Source organism: Oncorhynchus gorbuscha, linkage group LG05 (assembly GCF_021184085.1).
Source record: "Oncorhynchus gorbuscha isolate QuinsamMale2020 ecotype Even-year linkage group LG05, OgorEven_v1.0, whole genome shotgun sequence".
Lineage (NCBI taxonomy): Eukaryota > Metazoa > Chordata > Actinopteri > Salmoniformes > Salmonidae > Oncorhynchus > Oncorhynchus gorbuscha.
In genome coordinates this window covers 18,034,813-18,045,858 of record NC_060177.1, presented here as the reverse complement: position 1 = coordinate 18,045,858, position 11,046 = coordinate 18,034,813, and positions in this window count along the sequence as shown.

Genomic DNA, 11,046 nt, shown 5'->3' with positions numbered 1-11,046 from the left:
TAGTGAGAGTTGGCTAGAGATACCATAAACAGTCATTAGTGAGAGTTTGTCATGCAGGTGGCTAACAGAAACAGAGTTTACTCCAAATAAACAGACATCTCTAGTCTGTAGAGGGGAATAACAGAGAAGCGGCCACAGACTGCAGGTCGCTTCGGGTAGGCGCAGGCCGTAGTTGACAGAGACACCTGCTCACACGCAGCATCTGATAAACAGTCATACTAGGTGAGAACACAAAGAATTGGCTCAGGGGAAAGGATCGGGAACAGGTGTGGGAAACTAAAGTGATTAGGGGAATAGTGAGAGTTGGCTGGAGATAGAAAGAGGGAAAGAACCTAATAAGACCAGCAGAGGGAAACGAATAGAATGGGGAGCACAGGGACGAGACATGATAATAAATGACAAACATGACAGAGTTGGCTGGAGATACTAGAAACAGTCATTAGTGAGAGTTGGCTAGAGATACTAGAAACAGTCATTAGTGAGAGTTGGCTAGAGATACTAGAAACAGTCATTAGTGAGAGTTGGCTGGAGATACTAGAAACAGTCATTAGTGAGAGTTGGCTAGAGATACTAGAAACAGTCATTAGTGAGAGTTGGCTAGAGATACTGTAAACAGTCATTAGTGAGAGTTGGCTGGAGATAGTGTAAACAGTCATTAGTGAGAGTTGGCTAGAGATACTATAAACAGTCATTAGTGAGAGTTGGCTGGAGATAGTGTAAACAGTCATTAGTGAGAGTTGGCTGGAGATACTGTAAACAGTCATTAGTGAGAGTTGGCTGGAGATACTGTAAACAGTCATTAGTGAGAGTTGGCTAGAGATACTATAAACAGTCATTAGTGAGAGTTGGCTAGAGATACTATAAACAGTCATTAGTGAGAGTTGGCTGGAGATACTGTAAACAGTCATTAGTGAGAGTTGGCTGGAGATACTGTAAACAGTCATTAGTGAGAGTTGGCTAGAGATACTAGAAACAGTCAGTAGTGAGAGTTGGCTAGAGATACTATAAACAGTCATTAGTGAGAGTTGGCTAGAGATACCATAAACAGTCATTAGTGAGAGTTGGCTGGAGATACATAAAACAGTTCTGGAGAAACTAGTGAGAGTTGGCTAGAGATACCATAAACAGTCATTAGTGAGAGTTGGCTGGAGATACTATAAACATTCATTCGTGAGAGTTGGCTAGAGATACCATAAACAGTCATTAGTGAGAGTTGGCTGGAGATACTATAAACATTAATTAGTGAGAGTTGGCTGGAGATACTATAAACAGTCAGTAGTGAGAGTTGGCTGGAGATACTATAAACAGTCATTCGTGAGAGTTGGCTGGAGATACTATAAACAGTCATTAGTGAGAGTTGGCTTTAGATACTGTAAACAGTCATTAGTGAGAGTTGGCTTGAGATACCATAAACAGTCATTAGTGAGAGTTGGCTAGAGATACTATAAACCGTCATTAAACAGTCTATAAATTAGTGAGAGTTGGCTAGAGATACTATAAACATTCATTAGTGAGAGTTGGCTAGAGATACTATAAACAGTCATTAGTGAGAGTTGGCTAGAGATACTATAAACAGTCATTAGTGAGAGTTGGCTAGAGATACCATAAACAGTCATTAGTGAGAGTTGGCTGGAGATACTATAAACAGTCATTAGTGAGAGTTGGCTAGAGATACTATAAACAGTCATTAGTGAGAGTTGGCTAGAGATACTATAAACAGTCATTAGTGAGAGTTGGCTAGAGATACTATAAACAGTCAGTAGTGAGAGTTGGCTAGAGATACCATAAACAGTCATTAGTGAGAGTTGGCTGGAGATACTATAAACAGTCATTGAGAGTTGAGAGATTAGAAACAGTCATTAGTGAGAGTTGGCTAGAGATACTAAACAGTCATTAGTGAGAGTTGGCTGGAGATACTAGAAACAGTCATTAGTGAGAGTTGGCTAGAGATACTATAAACAGTCATTAGTGAGAGTTGGCTAGAGATACTATAAACAGTCATTAGTGAGAGTTGGCTAGAGATACTAGAAACAGTCATTAGTGAGAGTTGGCTAGAGATACTAGAAACAGTCATTAGTGAGAGTTGGCTAGAGATACTATAAACAGTCATTAGTGAGAGTTGGCTAGAGATACTATAAACAGTCATTAGTGAGAGTTGGCTAGAGATACTATAAACAGTCATTAGTGAGAGTTGGCTGGAGATACTATAAACAGTCATTAGTGAGAGTTGGCTAGAGATACTATAAACAGTCATTAGTGAGAGTTGGCTAGATATACCATAAACAGTCATTAGTGAGAGTTGGCTAGAGATACTATAAACAGTCATTAGTGAGAGTTGTAAACAGTCATTAGTGAGAGTTGGCTAGAGATACTATAAACAGTCATTAGTGAGAGTTGGCTGGAGATACTATAAACAGTCATTAGTGAGAGTTGGCTAGAGATACTATAAACAGTCATTAGTGAGAGTTGGCTGGAGATACTATAAACAGTCATTAGTGAGAGTTGGCTGGAGATACTATAAACAGTCATTAGTGAGAGTTGGCTGGAGATACTGTAAACAGTCATTAGTGAGATTTGGCTGGAGATACTATAAACAGTCATTAGTGAGAGTTGGCTGGAGATACTATAAACAGTCATTAGTGAGAGTTGGCTGGAGATACTATAAACAGTCATTAGTGAGAGTTGGCTGGAGATACTATAAACAGTCATTAGTGAGAGTTGGCTGGAGATACTATAAACAGTCATTAGTGAGAGTTGGCTAGAGATACTATAAACAGTCATTAGTGAGAGTTGGCTGGAGATACTATAAACAGTCATTAGTGAGAGTTGGCTGGAGATACTGTAAACAGTCATTAGTGAGAGTTGGCTAGAGATACTATAAACAGTCATTAGTGAGAGTTGGCTGGAGATAGTGTAAACAGTCATTAGTGAGAGTTGGCTGGAGATACTGTAAACAGTCATTAGTGAGAGTTGGCTGGAGATACTGTAAACAGTCATTAGTGAGAGTTGGCTGGAGATACTGTAAACAGTCATTAGTGAGAGTTGGCTAGAGATACTATAAACAGTCATTAGTGAGAGTTGGCTGGAGATACTGTAAACAGTCATTAGTGAGAGTTGGCTGGAGATACTGTAAACAGTCATTAGTGAGAGTTGGCTGGAGATACTGTAAAGAGTCATTTGTGAGAGTTGGCTAGAGATACCATAAACAGTCATTAGTGAGAGTTGGCTGGAGCTGTAAACAGTCATTAGTGAGAGTTGGCTAGAGATACTATAAACAGTCATTAGTGAGAGTTGGCTGGAGATACTGTAAACAGTCATTAGTGAGAGTTGGCTGGAGATACTGTAAACAGTCATTAGTGAGAGTTGGCTGGAGATACTATAAACAGTCATTAGTGAGAGTTGGCTAGAGATACTATAAACAGTCATTAGTGAGAGTTGGCTGGAGATACTATAAACAGTCATTAGTGAGAGTTGGCTGGAGATACTGTAAACAGTCATTAGTGAGAGTTGGCTAGAGATACTATAAACAGTCATTAGTGAGAGTTGGCTAGAGATACTATAAACAGTCATTAGTGAGAGTTGGATAGAGATACTATAAACAGTCATTAGTGAGAGTTGGCTAGAGATACTATAAACAGTCATTAGTGAGAGTTGGCTAGAGATACTATAAACAGTCATTAGTGAGAGTTGGCTGGAGATACTATAAACAGTCATTAGTGAGAGTTGGCTGGAGATACTATAAACAGTCATTAGTGAGAGTTGGCTGGAGATACTGTAAACAGTCATTAGTGAGAGTTGGCTGGAGATACTGTAAACAGTCATTAGTGAGAGTTGGCTAGAGATACTATAAACAGTCATTAGTGAGAGTTGGCTAGAGATACTATAAACAGTCATTAGTGAGAGTTGGCTAGAGATACTATAAACAGTCATTAGTGAGAGTTGGCTAGAGATACTATAAACAGTCATTAGTGAGAGTTGGCTGGAGATACTGTAAACAGTCATTAGTGAGAGTTGGCTGGAGATACTGTAAACAGTCATTAGTGAGAGTTGGCTGGAGATACTATAAACAGTCATTAGTGAGAGTTGGCTAGAGATACTATAAACAGTCATTAGTGAGAGTTGGCTAGAGATACTATAAACGGGTAGATTTGTTGTTAGGGTGTTTATACTTCACAAAGAGAATGTATAATGATGATATCTGGAAGTGACTTCAGGCTTACTCTAAGTAGAATTCCTTTTTACACTCTTATTTACACTCTATTCTTCTTCTGCCTGTTTTGTTTACAACAAAGTTTCCTAAAAACAGCCCTCAGAACATAAATAATAAGTCCATTTTCCAACCTAAACATATTAAATATTCTTCCTTTGATCGACCAAATGTTTTAGTTTTATTTTCAGCATGGTTTACAGTGACACATTTCCCTCTAGACCAGTTGGAAAACATTACAAACAAGTACAACATAAAACATGCAATAACAAAATACTACAATGGCTCCAAACTGTAGCATTGAGGACAAGGCTGTGGCTGGGGCTCGGGCCCCCTGGTGCCCAGTAGAATGTTCATCCTCACAGTTGACACTAGGGCCATGAGGTCAGAGGTGGCTACTTAAAAGAAAGATACATGTTAAACATTGCACACATAATCCATTTGCAAATAATATCAGTGTATTTTACAGAATAGATTACTGGAAAATGATGTGACAGAAGCAATCAATACAAAAGTCCCATTAGCTGCATCCTACAGTAAGAACATGGACTGAAATCTACCAATTCTTCAACGTTTGAGAAAATACTGTCAGGTACTTGACAAATATAGAAGACACATGACATTAACAAGAATGACCACGTGTGAATCTCCAAGTGAGATGTTGGATAGGAGACTGTTCTGATTGTTGTTCTTGTTGTACTGAGGGGCACAAGGGGCATTTTATTTTCTGTCCGATAATTGAATTTCTTCCCCTCTGCTCTGCCAACTTGTGTTTTGGTGCGTAACCAGGGGCCTAGTGGTTTTCTGAGCCTCGCGGGAACAATTCCTATTATTTACTTGACTGTGACCCCGTATCGAGACCCCGAAAGTCTCTCATTCTCCAGGAATCCACTCCTGAAGTGAATATCTAATGGTGCCTTGTGTTTTTACTGGACTGTAATGAATGTTCCAATTACACTGAAGGTGATGGAGGCGATTTTCCTATGATATGACTGATTGCATCTGGCACACTCCATTTCACTATCTCCCTGCTATCTCCCTGCTTTCCAGGCACTCTTGCGGTCAGCCGGGGCTACAGGGAGGAAACTGAAGACCCACTTTAGTAATACACCCTCTCAATGCATTGCCAAACCACGATGCCGCCGAGGTGACTACAGAATTACGTGCTCCAAATAAATGGATTCATACTTGCAGAAATGTGTCAAATGACCTTTCCGCCGCTCATTACACACGGTGCACATTACGCCAGAGAAATGCTCCTTGTTTGGGTCCTTTGTCTCACCTGCGCTCTGCCACCTCTAGGGGGAATGGTAATTCATTGAAATCATTTCCATGTGTAAGGTTGTGCAGGTCCCTCTTCGCCGTGTGTCAATGGGTCGATAGGTATTTGGAGCGTACAGTGGAGGTGATAAGACCTGCAGTCACACTGTGTTAAATGATTGCCAAAGCACCGTAGAAAAGCCAACTCAAGGGCAGAGGAGTTTGAGGAGAGGCAGAGGCTCTGTCCTTCGCCGATGACATTCCCACCGCGGTGGCAATGGTCAGTACCCGCAGAAATTGAAATATTTTGGATCATTCAAGGCTGGGCACATTTTTCATTTGGACTTTTTTTTCTCCAATTATTTAAAGGTTGTCTGTGAGAATGGAACAGTCTCCTTGGAGGTGGTATCATCCTGGTTGACTGAATGTAGGGAGGGTATTTTACCCAGCCTGCTCTTTGCAGAAATGGAAAGAACTTTTGAAATGAAGGGTTTATCCTGATCAGAGGCTGGCTGCCAGAGAGAGCTGTGACTTTAAGAGGGGCCCATACATGCTGTTGATTAGTTTTACTGAGTGGATAGGCAGAGACCAATAAATTAAATATGAATAAATTAAAAATGTACTCTAGCAGAAAATTGCTTGGAAAACAACCACCTCCCCATTAAAATATGTATAGTAATGCCTTTTATGTGCTGTAACTTGGGATTAGATATCACTGTAAATTAACACGCCATCCAACCGTAGTCGAGAACCTTTCACTTTTAACAAGGACTTATAAAAAAGGCATTTACTCTAGTGTGTTCACTAATTCATTTGATATTCAAATGAGCGTATGTATTATAATTGCAAATATCCCAAATAAGAGTAGTTTAAAAAAGGAATAGTGTCAACAAAGATTGATGAGGCTTGCTTTGAAATTGCCATCTGTCTCAAATGTTTCCTTGAGGTGTGGTTTTTACGCCTTTCTTCTTTAGAAATCCAACCCACTGCTGTGACATCATGGTTTCCCCTCCTCCTTTGTCATTTTGAATATGTTTGTTTTGGTAAAATGGTTGCGTTGTAACACAGCAAGGGAGGACTCACACAGATGCAAACATTGAAGGGGATCAGGGACCTCAGCATGTGTGATGAGCTCCTACAGATAACGTCTCTGAAATGTTTCCATGACATTGTAGCTGCGTTACCTCATTAGCACAATGTCACGGCAGCAGAGAGGTGTGGTGTGAGGGAGGATGTTGTGTTTGGGGAGTGGATGGGGGGCTCAGCTGCAGGTATCAGGTCTCTGCAGATGAGCTGATTAATTAAAGGGAGCTCTATTAAGGTTATTGAGATGCAGCCCCCACCCCCTCCACCCTCATCTCTGCCTGGCAGTGAATAAAAGGGGTTCTAGCAGGGGGGGGCATCCTCTCCTCCTTTGACATTAGCGGTCCTACCCCCCCCCCCCCCCCCCCAAGAGTCTCACCACAGGTGCCATTTCCTCACCCCACCCTTCCACAGTGACACACTCTCTCCAGGCTGCAAAAGGGGCTGCAGGTTTTAATCCCTCCACTCGGGAGGCTGCTCGCACCCTCCCCCTGCTCCCATCTGTCAGGAGCACCACTGGAGACGGGGGCAGAGGGCGCATCCCTGGTTCCATCCCGCCGAATTTCTAATTTCCTTTGCCTCCATGCCTTGTCGCAAACTCACACCCCTAACCTAGCCCCCATACCTCCCTGTTCTGTGCACTCTCCTTCTCCCTCTCTGTACTTCTGCACAATCTGATAGAAGTTTGGTGCATCAAGAAATAAAAGCTTTTTTAATACATAAATGGATAATACTGATGAAGACATCAGACAACCAGTTTTCCTCCATGTTTTTCAATCTCTTTAAATGTTTTCTTCCCTGAGGTCTGTAGATGCACACACTTACTGCAGGTCACATTCCACAATTCAATTTGGATATTTTTTCCCATCTATATTGAATTAAAAGTCTGGCACAAGAAAATGAGGACCATATGCTGAAATCCCATCTCTGCTTCTGACAACACATTAGCCATACAGGAGGTTGTCTAAACAGACCTTATGCAAATTCAGTTCACAGGTCTAAAGGGAGGAGGGGTTTACAAACTGAATGAATCATTGTTATCTTCAATGCTTTTTTTCTCAGATCAGTGGATTATGCTGGGCGAAAACGTCCCTCTCAACATGCTATTTCCCTTAAATGAATCATCGAGACATCACAGCAAACATGCAGTTATTCACCACTGACAACTTACATACACCATCATAATTATTTAATGGCTCAATCAATCACACACGTATACGGCTGCATTCACACATGAAACCAGATAGCAGGCCATTCTAGCCAGCATCCACCTGTCAATTCTAGAAATTAACTCTGGAATCCACTACGGCTCCATCTGGTGCTTACATAAGTAGTATCAAGTCAATTGCAAATGTAATCCCACAATATATATTACAGTTTGGTGTTTTCCCATTTCCTTTTGCCCTTCAATTGTATTGATAATATACACTGAGTATACAAAACATTAAGGACACCTGCTCTTTCCAAGACACACTGACCAGCTGAAAGCTATGATCCCTTGATGTCACTTGGTAAATCCACTTCAGTGTAGGTAAAGAAGGATTTTTAAGCCTTGCGACATGGATTGTGTGTGTGCCATTCAGAGGGTGAATGGGCAAGACAAAATATTTAAGTGCCTTTGAACGGGGTATGGTAGTAAGCGGCAGGCCCACCGGTTTGTCTCAAGAACTGCAACACTGCTGGGTTTTTCACGCTCAACAGTTTCCTGTGTGTATCAAGAATGGTCCACCACCCAAAGAACATCCAGCCAACTTGACACAACTGTGGGAAGCATTGGAGTCAATATGGGCCAGCATCCCTGTGGAACACTTTCAACACCTTGTGGAGTCCATGCCCCCCAACTCAATATTAGGAAGGTATACTCAGTGAATACTATAAAATATATTTAATTTGTCATTCACTCTGTGCTCCCATGAAAGTTGTGTATCAAAACTAGGCTCTAAAACAACCTTTCCCTCCTGTAGCCAGTCATTCATTGCGGCATGCGGAACCATCCACCAGGCCAGGAAAGGCAAGCATGCCTACCTGGACAAAGCACGGGCAGCCTTTGATTAAAGGGAGCTATTTACAGTTTAAAGGCCGTGAACCAATCGTCAAAAAGGAAAAATGTGCCGTGTGCTTCACTTCAAAAGAGCTAATCCAACCACCACACACACACAGAGAGAAAGCCTCTGCTCAATCCGTGCTCCACTGTCTGCACACATTCACTTCAAGATGCAAATGGGTGGATTTGAAATACAGCCTCTGTGGGTTCTGCTTGACTACTTTAATGTTGTATCTATGCTGGGGATTATTCTCTCTACAGCAGAAAGACCTGTGCTTGAATGGCAGAGCCCTCAAAGTAGCTCCTGCTGCTTTAAATGGCCTCGCAAACGAGATTAGAGCCATGGTTGCCCTCAGTCCCAATCCCCTGCGTTTTGATGGCGTGTAACCAGCCTGTGTGCCACTGGCGGTCTGTATAGACACCAAGAGGGTCAACTGCATTCTGATGGTGTGTAACCAGCCTGTGTGACACTGGCGGTCTGTATAGACACCAAGAGGGTCAACTGCATTCTGATGGTGTGTAACCAGCCTGTGTAACACTGGCAGTCTGTATAGACACCAAGAGGGTCAACTGCATTCTGATGGTGTGTAACCAGCCTGTGTGCCACTGGCGGTCTGTATAGACACCAAGAGGGTCAACTGCAATTTGAGACTTTAGAAAGTGTGAGGTCAAAACAGAATAACAGAAAAGTTATCACAAAATCAGAACAAAAAATATATAATTTCTGATTATGTTTATTGAACACAAAATAATGGAGTTTCTGTACATTAGTTTCTTCTCATAATGCTTGGCAATCATCCTTAAATCATCCTAAGAACAGCTCAATGAAAAGAATAAACAGCAGACAAGCTTGCGCCCCTGGTCGCCACTGACTACTAATGAATGTTGGACTAGTTTTATGTTAATGACATTTGTGGAGAAAAACAAAGCACTTTGAAGATCTTTCATACCAAATTTGCCCGTTAGGATACTAAAAGAAATAGAAAAGTATACTTTTACAGTTCATAGAAAACACTAACAGCTACACAACCCAGTGAACCACTAATAAATCATGAATTAAACCCAACGGATTAAATAAGAGAGATGAACACTCCCTTTGAGTTTCCCCATCTACTTGTTAATGATTGTATTTTGAAACGACTCAGACCGTCAGTCAGTTTGATATGGAATATGCAAACAAAGTATGTAACTAAGCACAACAGAAACTACAGGTAACCTAAGAGGTCAGTAGAGACGCAACAGGGATAGTTTGAACAACAGGAATCAGGTGCTTTACAGTGAAATTGTTGCTAGGTCTTTGTGGGCCTCTGCCTTCCCTGGACCGGCCGCTGGTTTGGGAGCTGGACCCACTGGGGAAGAGGTTGGGCGGGTCTCACTCTTGTCCTGTGGGCTGAGACGATTTGCACTCGACTGCCTGGAGAGTTTGCCACCTGTAAGGGACTGCAAAGATAAGATACTCACATTCATCTCACACAAGGCCAACACAACAGGTTCACCTCTACAGAACAACATCTACTGGATCTGTCACTAGCTCAGCTCACCTTCTAGGTAAATCTGTCACCATCTAGTGGTGGGTGAATATCAACAGCACCAACATGATGGCCAAAAAGCATTAAAACGCCCACACTAGTGGAAATCCACTTTTTTTTAGCTGAAAGACAATTGCCAGAGCTTACTCCTGATGTTGCACAACGCTTGAAGTCAATAATTCATTGTTTTAGGCCAAAGAATAATATATTTGGGCTTGAAGTGACAAACCCAAATTTGCCCACAAATGACATGTCTTTTCCTATGAAATGACATGCATGTTCTTCTTAGCATACGTTTAGTTTCAGAGCTGGGTTTTATTTGAATGGTACCACCCACCAGCATGGCATTGATAATTAATCATAAACACCTGCAAAGTTTGCGAGTTGCGACTGAGCTGAGAAATATAATAGATCATTTATGAAAGATGCCAAAACTGGAGATAACAAGGCTCTACTTGTCTCTTCGCGCTCTAGCATCTCCTTGTGGTGCGCCGTGCACCTGCAGGCAGATTTCACCCGATGATATGATGTGTAGTCCTCCCATTGTGACTCAGGAAACTTTGCAGTTTATTAGGCTACATGATGATCAATGCTTGATTGCCATTTGACAAGTAAAAATATTCTTGCTCTTATCATGTAGACTAGACACTGTATTATTTTCATAGTATACTAGCTAGTATTTTAGTTGCGTCTTTACTATATTTAACTCTTATTTGATTTGTATTTAATGTAATATCTTATGTTGCTCTTGTCTATTACCGTTTTGTACTTTGTCATGCATTTAATTTAATTAATTTTGTGGACCCCAGGAAGAGTAGCTGCTGCTGCATGTGCATTAGCTAATAGGGATCCTAATAAACTAAACTAGACAACCCGCACAGCCTCCCCACACTATCTACAAGCTGTTGGCTTGAGCTCAGGTG